The following is a 14,321-nucleotide window of genomic DNA, read 5'->3' as shown; positions in this document are numbered from 1 at the left end:
AGAAACTGGCATTTTTTTTTTTTTATTGTTGGAGATGCATTGAGGGTACAATAAACCAGGTTACACTGATTGCAATTGTTAGGTAAAGTCCCTCTTGCAGTCATGTCTTGCCCCCATAAAGTGTGACACACACCAAGGCCCCACCCCTATCTCTCCTACCCTCTCTCTGCTTTTCCTCCCCCCATGACCTTAATTGTCATTAATTGTCCTCCTATCAAAATTGAGTACATAGGATTCATGCTTCTCCATTCTTGTGATGCTTTACTGAGAATAATGTCTTCCACTTCCATCCAGGTTAATACGAAGGATGTAAAGTCTCCATTTTTTTAAATAGCTGAATAGTATTCCATGGTGTACATATACCACAGCTTGTTAATCCATTCCTGGGTTGGTGGGCATTTAGGCTGTTTCCACATTTTGGCAATGGTAAATTGAGCTGTGATAAACAGTCTAGTACAAGTGTCCTTATGATAAAAGGATTTTTTTCCTTCTGGGTAGATGCCCAGTAATAGGATTGCAGGATCAAATGGGAGGTCTAGCTTGAGTGCTTTGAGGTTTCTCCATACTTCCTTCCAGAAAGGTTATACTAGTTTGCAGTCCCACCAGCAGTGTAAAAGTGTTCCCTTCTCTCCACATCCACGCCAGCATCTGCAGTTTTGAGATTTTGTGATGTGGGCCATTCTCCCTGGGGTTAGATGGTATCTCAGGGTGGTTTTTATTTGCATTTCTCTAATATATAGGTATGATGAACATTTTTTCATATGTTTGTTAGCCATTCGTCTGTCTTCTTTAGAGAAGGTTCTATTCATGTCTCTTGCCCATTGATATATGGGATTGTTGGCTTTTTTCATGTGGATTAATTTGAGTTCTCTATAGATCCTAGTTATCAAGGTTTTGTCTGATTGAAAATATGCAAATATCCTTTCCCATTGTGTACGTTGTCTCTTTGCTTTGGTTGTTGTCTCCTTAGCTGTACAGAAGCTTTTCAGTTTAATGAAGTCCCATTTGTTTATTTTTGTTGTTGTTGCAATTGCCATGGCAGTCTTGAAACTGGCATTTGTTGAACTGGGAAATTATCAGCCAGACCACAAAGATGCAACATTTAGGACATTTATTATTAGGAAAGCATACTCTAAAGAGAAAGCAAGGGTTTGGCTGGCTGGCCAAACTTTTTTTGTTTGTTTGTTTAGCAGGCCCTGGCCAGGTTTGGACCTGCCACCCCTGGTGCACTGGGACAGTACTCTAATCATTGAGTGACAGGAGCCCAGCCTGGCTATCCAAAGTTTTGCTGAAAAAATGTATATGACTCAGGGATCTGGTTAACCCTCTCAGCAGAAGCCCACACTAGAGATGCGGTTACCCAGGTATGATCTGTAAAGAACCCCTCTTTTTTTCTTTTTTTTTGAGACAGCATCTCAAGCTGTCGCCTTGGATAGAGTGCTGAGGTGTCATAGCTCACAGTAACCTCCAAATCAGGCTCAAGCTATTCTCTTGTCTCAGTGTTTCTATATTTAGTAGAGATGGGGGTCTCTCTTTTGCTCAGGCTGGTCTGGAACTCGTGAGTTTAAGCAATTCACGCATCTCAGCCTCCCAGAGTGCTAGGATTACAGGCGTGAGCCACCATGCCCAGCCTTGTAAAGGACCCCTTTATCTAATGGTATGTATGTGTTCTTTTTTTTTTTGAGACAGAGTCTTATTATGTTGCCCTCGGTAGAGTGCTGTGGAGTCATAGCTCACGGCAACCACAAACTCTTGGGCTTACGCGATTCTCATGCTTCAGCCTCCCAAGTAGCTGGGACTACAGGCACCCACCACAATGCCTGGCTATTTTTTTTTGTTGCAATTGTCATTGTTGTGTAGGAGGCCCGGGGCCAGGCTGCCTTGGTGTATGTGGCCGGTGCTGTAACCACTGTGCTATGGTCTCTGAGCCTATGTATGTGTTCTTACGATATGTTCTTATGGACATATACCAGATTTCTGAGAAGGTTACATCGGTAGGAACATTGCCAGCTTGGAGTGAAGGAGACAGGTTGAACTGAATGAAAGAAGTTTGAAATTACAACATTCTATAAGCAGAAAATAGGCTGAAAGAGCTACTCAGCTGCAAACATGTGCTACCCTCAAGAAAAAGGAAGAGGGAGTCCAAGGCTAGAGCCTTGGGCTCAGAGGATGGAGCCACAATCTCAGGGCAGACGGTGGAGCCGTGTGTGCTAAAGCCTGTAGAATGGGAACCATAGAGAATTACTCCTATGTCTTGGAGTCTAATGGCTGGTATGATCATTAAAAAAAGTGACTTGACCTTGATAAAGCTCATGTTGAAAACAAAGTTCATTCTTTAATATTTATTTATTTTATTTATTTATTTTTTTGAGACAGAGCCTCAAGCTGTCGCCCTGGGTAGAGTGCCGTGGCATCACAGCTCACAGCAACCTCCAACTCCTGGGCTCAAGCGATTCTCTTGCCTCAGCCTCCCCAGTAGCTGCGACTACAGGCGCCCGCCACAACGCCCGGCTATTTTTTGGTTGTAGTTGTCATTGTTGTTTGGCAGGCCCAGGCTGGATTCAAACCCGCCAGCTCTGGTGTATGTGGCTGGCACCTTAGCTGCTTGAGCTACAGACGCTGAGCCTATTTTTATGTTTTAATCGAATTTTTCCATGAACATTTTTTAGGCCCCCTAATATATATGGTTGTGCATTTTTTCCCCACTTAATGTATACTGGAAATAACCCTTCTCAGTGTGTAGAAACATTACTTACTCTTTTCTGTGACTGCACATACTTCACTATGGGGATAGGTTCTCTATTCAATTCCTTGTTGGTGCACATTTGGGTTGTTCCCAATCTTTTGCTATTACAAAGTTCTGTAATGACTGATCCTGTGAATATGTTATTCAGTATTTATCTATCTTGCAGATTCTTAGAAGGGAGGTTTCTGGGTCTAACAGTAAATGCGTTTGTAATGCATTTGCTTCTGTTAGCCGTGTAGGAGTTTGCTGCCAGCCACACCAGCAGAGTGAATCGTCACATTTTGAATTTTTTCTAATCTGCTATGTGGGAGATTATGCATTTTTAATTTCCATTTCTCTTATGAGTTGAGGTTAAGCAGCTTTATCACATGTTAAGCAAACAGCTTTTTTTTTCTTTTCTTTTTGTTTTTGAGACAGAGTCTCATTTTCTTGCCCCTGGTAGGGTGCTGTGTTGTCATAGCTCACAGCAACCTCAAACTCTTAGGCTCAAGAGATTCTGTTGCCTCAGCCTCCCAAGTAGCTGGGACTACAGGTGCCTGCCATGCTAGGCTATGTATTTAGAGATGGGGAATGGATCTTCTTCAGGCTGGTCTTGAACTTGTGAGCTCAAGCAATGCACCGACCTTGGCCTTCCAGAGTGCTAGGATTACAGGTGAGAGCCACCACGCCCAGCCAGCTTTTTTTATTTCCTGAGAACTGTTTACATTTTTAAACTTTTTTCTATAGGAATCTTTGTCTTTCTCAAATTGTAAGCCTTTTTTTGTAAATTTATTCTTCGTGCTATAAACTTTAAACAATTTCTCATAGGTTATCATTTCTCTCTTCATGTTTCCTTGCTGCTTTTGAAATGGCAAAAATAGTGTAACAATGAAATCAAAGAAGAAAGTAATATTATTCTATGGCCTAAGCATAACAACTGTCTTTATTTTGCAGCTCTCCTTTTCAATTTGTCTATCTTTATGTTTAGGTAAAATCAGTTCTATCACTGGTCACGTCTTTTGTATTCTGCTTTTGTCACTTATGATTAGGGTTAACCCATTTGGACAAGTCACATTCTAACTAATTAGCTTGTTCACAGATGGCAATGACTTAAAATCGGTGTGCTCAAGTGTCTAGAGTCCTAATTCACTTCCTCATTTCCCAAGGTCACTGGAAATTATTTGCAGGCTGGAACCAAATCCTCCTCAGCACTTGGAAGGCTGAGTCAGTTCTGTAGCCAACAACAACTGTATGCCAGATTCCCATTTGGAGTTTTGAGACTACTTAATTCCATAGCTTTTATGCGTGTCCTCTGTTACTACCTGTAAGTGCCAGTGGTTGGAAGACATTATCCATCTTCTCCTGTTCTCTCATTCCAACATGACTGGTGCTTCTGACCAGGGGAGAAGCACCTGTCACAGGGAGATCCCTCTTCTTCTCTTCTCTCTCCCTCTTCACTTTCTTCCTCCTCTCTTCTCTGCGTCATGGGCTTTTATAATGAACACCACAGTTACAGTCATTAACGCTGTAGAGATAATTTGCTAAAGGTATAATCTGCCTAGCATTATTTTTCGGTTGGCGATGGAGGAGGTTAACGCTTTCCTCCACACACCCTCACCCCTCGAATCTTGCTTTAAATATTTCTCTTTGGCAAGTTCACAAGGTGACCAGGTTCATAATTATAAATAAATAAAAAAACACAATTTCATGGGTTTTTTTTTAAAGCTTGAGCATCTAAATACAGTAGGCCCTCCATATTTGACTGCATTCCCTACACGGACACCTCCTTAAATTGACCTAATTTTCATAACCTAGATAAACAGCACACGTCCATATCAGTACAGCAGGCCTAGTTCCTTATGTTGACCACCTCCATATGTTGTCCAGTTAGTGATAGTCCCTTGGTGGTCAACTTACAGAGGTTCGACTATAATCTGAAGAAAATACACTGAGTTGGCAGTGCCTGTAGCTCAGTGCGTAGGGTGCTGGCCACATACACTGAAGCTGGCAGGTTTGAACCCGGCCTGGGTCAGCTAAAACAACAATGATAACTGCAACAACAACAAAAAAACATGGCCAAGTGTTGTGGCGGGCGCCTGTTGTCCCAGCTACTTGGGAGGCTGAGGTAAGAGAATCATAAGCCCAAGAGTTGGAAGTTGCTGTGAGCTGTGACACCACAGCACTCTACCTAGGGGGACAGCTTGAGGCTCTGTCTCAAAAAAAAAAAAAAAATACACTGAGTTTATTTTTACTTCTTATTTTTAGGAAGATGGCTACAGAATGATTCTAATCACATCTTAGTTTGAGTGCATTTCTTGTTTTCCAGTTTTCCTCCTTGTTGAAGAGGAGAAAAAAATATATAAAATGTATGTATTTTGAGGGGACACTAGCTATTTAAAGATGACAATGGAGGATACACCTCTTTTTTCTAATGTCTCTCTTTCTTCTTTAATCACAATGTTCTAGAACAACATTTAAAGCTATGAACTAACACCAGTGAGTCTATACAGAGAAGGCCATTGTTCACAAATGCTTTTGTGTACATTATCTCGTTGAACTCTGTTGAATTGCTTCTCTGACAGCTAAATTAATAGAATTTGTCAAACTTTAAAAAATTCTGAAGAGCTTTTCCAAGACTCTAAATGTAAACCTTCACTCAAAATCTTCTTGAATTATTCCGAAGGGTGTAGGTAATAAGGGCAATCGATAGCTGTGTCTGGCTTTGCAAGTCTTATTATTTATGCATAATCCTACATGTTTAGGAACTGTTTTACATATGAACATAAGAATTTGCAAAATCTTTTCACAATTTTGCTTTTCAAGGTATGAAGTGTTAATTGGGAGATTGGTGCGGTAATCTAGAAGCCATAATCATTATACTGGATAATTAGTGAAGACTTTTCTTTTAACCTGCTTGCAGTGCTCTTAATTAAAATGAAGAATAAATGATGTGGGATACCCGTATTTTTATTTTAACAAGGTTTCACTCATTAGTGCCATTAAACAGCTTTGTTTAAAAGAAGGGCTGGCCCACTTACCCATTTGTTTAACGATCGTTTTATTTCTGTCTATGCCAGATAAACCACTGACTATGATTTTTTTATCTAAATGTAACATATTTTTTCTTTTTTTTATTATTAAATCATAGCTGTGTACATTAATGCAATCTTGGGGCACCATACACTGGTTTTATATACCATTTGACATATTTTCATCACACTGGTGAACATAGCCTTCCTGGCATTTTCTTAGTTATTGTGTTAAGACAATTATATTCTACATTTACTAAGTTTCACATGTACCCTTGTAAGATGCACCGTAGGTGTAATCCCACCAATCACCCTCCCTCCACCCATCCTCTCCCCTCCCACCCTTCCCTCTCCCCCTTCCCCATATTCTTAGGTTATAACTGGGTTATAGCTTTCATATGAAAGCCATAAATTAGTTTCATAGTAGGGCTGAGTACATTTTTCTTCCATTCTTGAGATACTTTGCTAAGAAGAATATGTAATATATTTTTTCGTTGATGATCTTGCCTGAGGCACTCTCTACCCTGTTACGACAAGTATTACAACAGCATCCTATTTTTGCTTTTGCAGATTGAAGTAAGACTAGAGGAAGAATGGAAAATAGGGCTCCTTTGTTTGGGGCGGCTTAGTTATCATGAGTGTATAATTTCTGGAACCAGACAGAGGCAAAGGGCACCTTTAGCCCTTTAAAAACAGCCAAGAGAGATCGTTTTCCTTTGTTACTCTATCATTACTGCAGGGTTGTGACATTTTCTCCTCACATAACTCAAAAAACAGATCTGCACAGCTGCCTGGCCAGTCCACCTGCCACAGAAAAATGGCTTTGAGACAGTGCATGGGTTCAGTGCCCATTGTGCAGTGGAACCAGCTCTCTCTTTCCATGCTAATGAATGTTAACTGATCATCCTCTGGGGGCCACTTGAGCCACGAGTTTCAGCCTTTTCCTCCACTGAATGCCTTCTGAGCACGGCTCTTAAGAAGGGGACACGATGAATGAAGGTGAGTTTAATCTCTTTCATTTTCCCTGCCCTCACTCCTGACTGCCAAAATATAAAGGATATTTTTCCATGTTTTCATTAATCCCTGACCCATTCAAAAACGTAGTGAGAGTTTCTTCCGAAGCCTTCCCCCTCTCTGCTTTGGGCCTGTAGACTTGCTCATCGACTCATTTCCATTTTATTCTTCTGGCAGCCACAACATCTGCTTTACTGATGTCTCCTTGATCTGCACTGTCTGATGGTGGAGAATCCCAGGGGCATCTGGATCTCCCTGCTGTTGTGCAGGAGTTTGGAAATGGACCACAAACCAACCACATCAGGATTGGTTGCCGTAGATTCAGGGACTATCTACGTTGTCGAATCTGCTTGCCTGCATTTAGGCAGAGCCTACCTTTATCCTCACCTAGGCCTCTAATTCGGGCCCTGGTTGTCCAGCCCGTAGATTGTGGAATCCCATTTGGACCTTTGCCAACTTTGTTCCTTGTGTTTAAACATTCCTGTCTCCACTTAAAGTCTTTCTGATCTTTGAATGTCATTTCCTTGGGCCTTCCTCGTGTGAGGCCCCACGGCATCCTCACCACGCCACCAAGCCTGGCAAAGTCCCAAGTTAGGCATTGCAGAAAAAAAGATAAAGAGATGCGATCTTTGTCCTCTAGGAGCTTTCCCTCTAGGAAGAGGAAATGGACCATAAACCAATGAGAAACAGGGCTGTGCTGAGTAGGCAGGGTGCGTGCAGGGAATAAGGAGAGTGGATCAACTCTCGGTAGTTGGAAGGGCTGTGGTTAGGAAGAGCTGCAGAAAGGAGGTGACAGCTGGGCTTAACAACTCTTCTCCTCTGGAGGGGAGCTGCTATCGAGGCAGAGAGAAGAGACCACATGGTGGACAACTGTATGTTCTTCCCTGTGGGCAGGTGGGAGCTTTGGGGATGTGGGTGGGAGTGTGACAAGGAGAGAGTTTTATTTCAGAAAAAGGCATCCAACAGCGTGAAAAAAATCAGAGGGGAATGGAAGGCTTAGAAGTCATTGTAATGGTACAGGAGAGAGGTCGTGAAAGTCTAGAGAGAGAAGCTGAAGTAGGAAAAGAGAGTAAGGGACCCATAAGGGAAACTGAGGATGCAGAATGGTGAAGGGGGAAGGATGGGAAAGTTAAGGAAGAATAAAAATCAACCATAACTCCCAGGTGCCTGGGTCAGCGGAGGCATCTCCACTCGTGTGTAGACTGTGCTTCACTTTGTGAAAATGAATGTTTTACAAAGAATTTTATGAACATATTTTTTTTTGCCTGGTAAAAATTTAGGTTTTTATTCATTTAATCTGACAAATATTTGTAGATAAAGGTAGTTTGTTAGGTGCTTAATATTTGACAGATGCAAAGTGGAAGACTTATAATCTCTTTATGGAAACAAGGCACATTTACTTAAAGTTCTAAGATTGTAAAAGGAGACATTGTGGGGTTAATTATCAAAATGGAATGTATATTAAAATATTTTCCAAAGGTTTCTATGTACACTAAAGGAACCCTTTAAAACCACTTAAAAATTAGCAGTTGTTAGGGCTTCCCTCTCTCAGGGCTGTGGAGGATCCAGTTTCTCCTCAGCCAAGGATGGAGGCCAAGATCAGCCCCTGAGGACCATGGTCAGGACAGCCATGAGCGATCAGCCTTGTTTTCCTGCCTCAGACATTTGGAGTTAAAGAAAAAAAAAAACTAGCAATTAAAAACAAATTTACTTATTTATTTATTTATTTTATTAAATCGTAACTGGGTATGTTGATGCATTTATGGGTTTCAGTGTACTGATTTGATACACAGTGTGAAATGCTAACATTGAACTATGTAGCACATCCATCACAATTAAAATCAGCAACTGTTAAAATAAAATCCCAGCTGTACACCACCCACTGTAGACTCCCATTAAATACTAAGTCATGATAATGACACTAAGGAAACCACAGGCTCTCTCTATTTTAGAGAACATAACCAGTTTATGCTGAAAGGGATATTAAAGACCAATGGGGAAAAGAGGGTGTTATGATTCCTCATTTGAGCATTTATTTTTTCATGAGACAGAGCCTCAGGCTGTCACCCTGGGTAGAGTACCATGGCATCACAGCTCACAGCAACCTCCAACTCCTGGGCTCAAGTGATTCTCCTGCCTCCGCCTCCCAAGTAGTTGGGACTACAGGTATGCACCACAACACGGGCTATTTTTTGGTTGCAGCTGTCATTGTATGTGGCTAGTGCCTTTGCTGCTTGAGCCACAGGCGCCTGAGCCCATTTGAGCATTTAAATGTAAATTAAATTCCTAAGATGTGCTAATGGATTGTGTTCATCTAAACAACAGGACCTAAACAAGATCTTAAAAAAATAAAAATGAGGGATGCAAGGCTGGTTTAACATACGCAAGTCCATAAACGTTATCCACCATATTAACAGAGGCAAAAATAAAGATCACATGATCCTCTCAATAGATGCAGAAAAAGCATTTGGTAAAATCCAGCATCCTTTTCTAATTAGAACACTGAAGAGTATAGGCATAGGTGGCACATTTCTAAAACTGATTGAAGCTATCTATGACAAACCCACAGCCAATATTTTACTGAATGGAGTAAAACTGAAAGCTTTTCCTCTTAGAACTGGAACCAGACAAGGTTGTCCTCTGTCACCTTTACTATTCAACATAGTGCTGGAAGTTCTAGCCAATACAATTAGGCAAGACAAGGAAATAAAGGGAATCCAAATGGGAGCAGAGGAGGTCAAACTCTCCCTCTTTGCTGACGACATGATCTTATACTTAGAGAACCCCAAAGACTCAACCACAAGACTCCTAGAAGTCATCGAAAAATACAGTAATGTTTCAGGATATAAAATCAATGTCCACAAGTCAGTAGCCTTTGTATACACCAATAACAGTCAAGATGAGAAGCTAATTAAGGACACAACTCCCTTCACCATAGTTTCAAAGAAAATGAAATACCTAGGAATATACCTAACGAAGGAGGTGAAGGACCTCTATAAAGAAAACTATGAACTCCTCAGAAAGGAAACAGCAGAGGATATTAACAAATGGAAGAACATACCATGCTCATGGATGGGAAGAATCAACATTGTTAAAATGTCTATACTTCCCAAAGCAATCTACCTATTCAATGCCATTCCTATCAAAGTACCTACATCGTACTTTCAAGATTTGGAAAAAATGATTCTGCATTTTGTATGGAACCGGAAAAAACCCCGTATAGCTAAGGCAGTTCTCTGTAACAAAAATAAAGCTGGGGGCATCAGCATACCAGATTTTAGTCTGTACTACAAAGCCATAGTGGTCAAGACAGCATGGTACTGGCACAAAAACAGAGACATAGACACTTGGAATCGAATTGAACACCAAGAAATGAAACTAACATCTTACAACCACCTAATCTTCGATAAACCATACAAGAACTTACCTTGGGGGAAAGACTCCCTATTCAATAAATGGTGTTGGGAGAACTGGATGTCTACATGTAAAAGACTGAAACTGGACCCACACCTTTCCCCACTCACAAAAATTGACTCAAGATGGATAAAGGACTTAAATTTAAGGCATGAAACAATAAAAATCCTCAAAGAAAGCATAGGAAAAACACTGGAAGATATTGGCCTGGGGAAAGACTTCATGAAGAAGACTGCCATGGCAATCGCAACAACAACAAAAATAAACAAATGGGACTTCATTAAACTGAAAAGCTTCTGTACAGCTAAGGAGACAATAACCAAAGCAAAGAGACAACCCACAAAATGGGAAAGGATATTTGCATATTTTCAATCAGACAAAAGCTTGATAACCAGGATCTATAGAGAACTCAAATTAATCCACATGAAAAAAGCCAACAATCCCGTATATCAATGGGCAAGAGACATGAATAGAACTTTCTCTAAAGACGACAGACGAATGGCTAACAAACATATGAAAAAATGTTCATCATCTCTATATATTAGAGAAATGCAAATCATAACATCCCTGAGATATCATCTAACCCCAGTGAGAATGGCCCACATCACAAAATCTCAAAACTGCAGATGCTGGCATGGATGTGGAGAGAAGGGAACACTTTAACACTGCTGGTGGGACTGCAAACTAGTACAACCTTTCTGGAAGGAAGTATGGAGAAACCTCAAAGCACTCAAGCTAGACCTCCCATTCGATCCTGCAATCCCATTACTGGGCATCTACCCAGAAGGAAAAAAATCCTTTTATCATAAAGACACTTGTACTAGACTGTTTATTGCAGCTCAATTTACAATCGCCAAAATGTGGAAAGAGCCTAAATGCCCACCAACCCAGGAATGGATTAACAAGCTGTGGTATATGTATACCATGGAATACTATTCAGCCTTAAAAAAAATGGAGACTTTACATCCTTCGTATTAACCTGGATGGACGTGGAAGACATTATTCTTAGTAAAGCATCACAAGAATGGAGAAGCATGAATCCTATGTACTCAATCTTGATATGAGGACAATTAATGACAATTAAGGTTATGGGGGAGGGAAGCAGAAAGAGGGATGGAGGGAGGGGGGTGGGGCCTTAGTGTGTGTCACACTTTATGGGGGCAAGACATGATTGCAAGAGGGACTTTACCTAACAATTGTAATCAGTGTAACTGGCTTATTGTACCCTCAATGAATCCCCAACAATAAAAAAAAAAAAAAATGTAGTACATACTTTACTCGAAGCTATGAAAACAGAATGGACTGTTTTGCTTAAAATAGAACACCTATATTTAGGAGCTTTTGGTCTGGTATGACCTTGACATTTAAGTCAACACACTTGTTTTAAATCTGATGATAAATGTCCATGTTCTATCCTTTGTCTCTGAACCACTCCATAGGCTTAATTGCTTTGCCACAGCAGAATGAAAATTGAATGTAAACAGTATATTTTCTGCCTTGGGATTTTAAAACATTCATATCTTGGTCTCTCTGGCAGGCAACCTTTTCTGATATGCACTACTGGTAATCTACTATCATATTATTATTATTTTTTTTTTAGAGACAGAGTTTCACTTTATTACCCTCAGTGATATCATGGCATCACAGCTCACAGCAACCTCCAACTCCTGGGTTTAGGTGATTCTCTTGCCTCAGCCTCCCAAGTAGCTGGGACTACAGGCGCCCGCCACAACGCCTGGCTATTTTTTTGTTGCAGTTTGGCCGGGGCTGGGTTTGAACCCACCACCCTCGGTATATGGGGCCGGCACCCTACTCACTGAACCACAGGCGCCGCCCCGACTACTATCATATTATTTTTGATTATTCCTAATATTATACAGGGAACATTTCCCTGATGAGTTCTAGTATGGGTTTAGGAGATTACCAGTCTAAGGTCAGTTCCACCACTCACCAGCTGAGTGATTTGTGGCAAGGTCCAGCCTGTCCTGTCCTCTAGTTTATCATCTACAAAATGAAGACGTTAGTAGCTTTTGACTTTGGCTGTACAGTAGAATCAGTTGGGGAACATTTAGGAAATATCATGGTAGGCCCCATTTCTAAAAGATCTCAACTTAATTGCTCTGTGTTGGGGTCCAAGTATCAGTAATTTTGAAAAGCTCCCCAGTTGATTATAAAGATTTCTAAGGGTCTTGACAGCTTGAAAAACTTATTTTATGAAATGATGTAGGTCTGTCAAGGGACCTACTTCATGAGCCTTAAGCAATGTCTGGGACCAACTTTTATTTTTATTTTTATTTTCTTTTTTTGGCCGGGGCTGGGTTTGAACCCGCCACCTCTGGCATATGGGACCAGCGCCCTACTCCTTGAGCCACAGGCGCCGCCCCTGGGACCAACTTTAATAAAAAGTTACAAACATAAAATTAGCTATAAAATAGGAGATTTACTTAGAATGAATGAGAAATGCTGACAAATTAAAAATTTTTTAAATGTCAATAAATTCCTCAGACATAAAAAGTAACCCAGATACATAAGCTAATGTTTTTATTAGTCCACTAGCATACAAAATGTCATTGACACTTTTCTCTACATTTCTTTTCTTTTTTTTTTTTTTTTGCAGTTGTTGGCCGGGGCTGGGTTTGAACCCACCATCTCCAGCATATGGGGGCCCTACTCCTTTGAGCCACAGGCTCCGCCCTTCTCTACATTTCTTGACTGTTTGTTCTTCAACTGTTCCTTCATCTGACAGTAATTCTGTAATATTTTCTACAGAGAGGATAAAGAGAAAAATTCAGTCTTTTCTTTTGTGGTTGATAATGTTTTTAAAATTATTGATAGCTTAGAAAATTGGTTTCAGCTGCACAATTCATTATTGGTAGTACTATGTCCATTTTTAGGATTGTTGTTAAGTTTGGGAAAATCTCTACTGAGAGTCCAAAACTTGGAAAGATTATCTGGCTTTGTACATGTGATGGTTAAATTTTATGTTCTACTTTACTGGGCCGTGGGATGCCCAGAAACTTGTCCAAAGAGTATTTTGAATATGACTGTGAAGGTGTTTTTGCATGAGAGTAACACGTGAGTCTGGAGGTGGTGTAGCGAAGACAGCCCTCCCTAATGTGGGTGGCCCTCTTCCCATCAGTTAATGATCTGAATAAAAATAAAAGGCTGAGTAAAATGGAATGCCTCCTGCTTGATTGCTTGAGTTGGGACGCTACTCTTTTTCTACAACTTCAGCTGAAAAACTGACTCATCTTCAGTCTTTTTATTTTTATTTATTTTTTGAGACAGAGACTCACTATGTCGCCCTCAGTAGAGTGCTGCTGTGTCACAGCTCACAGCAACCTCCAACTCTTAGGCTTAAGCGATTCTCTTGCCTCTGCCTCCCAAGTAGCTGGGACTATAGGCACCCACCACAATGCCGGGCGATTTTTTTGTTGCAGTTGTCATTGTTGTTTAGCTGGCCCAGGCTGGGTTTGAACACTACCCACTGAGCTACGGGCGCTACCTCATCTGCAGTCTTGAGCCCGCCAACTTTTGGATTAGAACTTACACCATCAACTCCCCTGGTTCTCAACACTTTGGACTCTGACTGTAGCTAACTACAGCATCAGTTCTCCTGTGACGCCAGCTTGCCGACTATAGATCTTGGGACTTCTCAGCTTCCATAACCATGTGAGCCAATTTTCTTATAATAAATCTCCTTCTAATAAAACATATGTGTATATATGTGTGTATGTATGTGTATGTGTGTGTACGTATATAAATATATATAACATATCTCACAGCAATCTCTAACTCCTGGGCTCAAGAGGTCCTCTTGTTTCAGCCTCCTGAGTAGCTGGGACTACAGATACCTGCCACAACACCCCTTTAGGTTTTCTATTTCTGGAGAACCCTAACTAATACAGAACACCTCAAATCTTATTTCTTACCCACTGTCTGTGAGCTGGCAAGCACCATGTCACAGTGTGACCTCTGGCACCACAACCTTTGGGCCCTGTTTTCGGAGGAGTGGACACAGTGCACTTTATGAGTATTTTTAGATGCTGTTCCTCCTCTGGATGGCTAGTCACAACCTAATTGTGCGTGGACATAACTGTGAATCAGACAACTGTGCAAAACTAAATGATTCTCCAACT

At 40.9% G+C, this 14,321-nt stretch overlaps 1 non-coding gene across 1 annotated transcript; it reads left to right on the top strand.

Annotated features, from left to right (window-relative positions):
* Nucleotides 1-8,304: 8,304 nt before the first annotated feature.
* On the top strand, nt 8,305-8,435 carry LOC128564204 (small Cajal body-specific RNA 20). Its single transcript, XR_008374066.1, has one exon. It is a non-coding gene; the product is annotated as a small Cajal body-specific RNA 20 (non-coding RNA).
* The last annotated feature ends 5,886 nt before the right edge of the window (nt 8,436-14,321 follow it).

The sequence above is a fragment of the Nycticebus coucang genome, chromosome 13 (genome assembly GCF_027406575.1).
Source record: "Nycticebus coucang isolate mNycCou1 chromosome 13, mNycCou1.pri, whole genome shotgun sequence".
In the NCBI taxonomy this organism is placed as follows: Eukaryota; Metazoa; Chordata; class Mammalia; order Primates; family Lorisidae; genus Nycticebus; species Nycticebus coucang.
The sequence above is the reverse complement of the archived record's forward strand: the minus strand, read 5'-3'. Positions and strand labels throughout refer to the sequence as shown.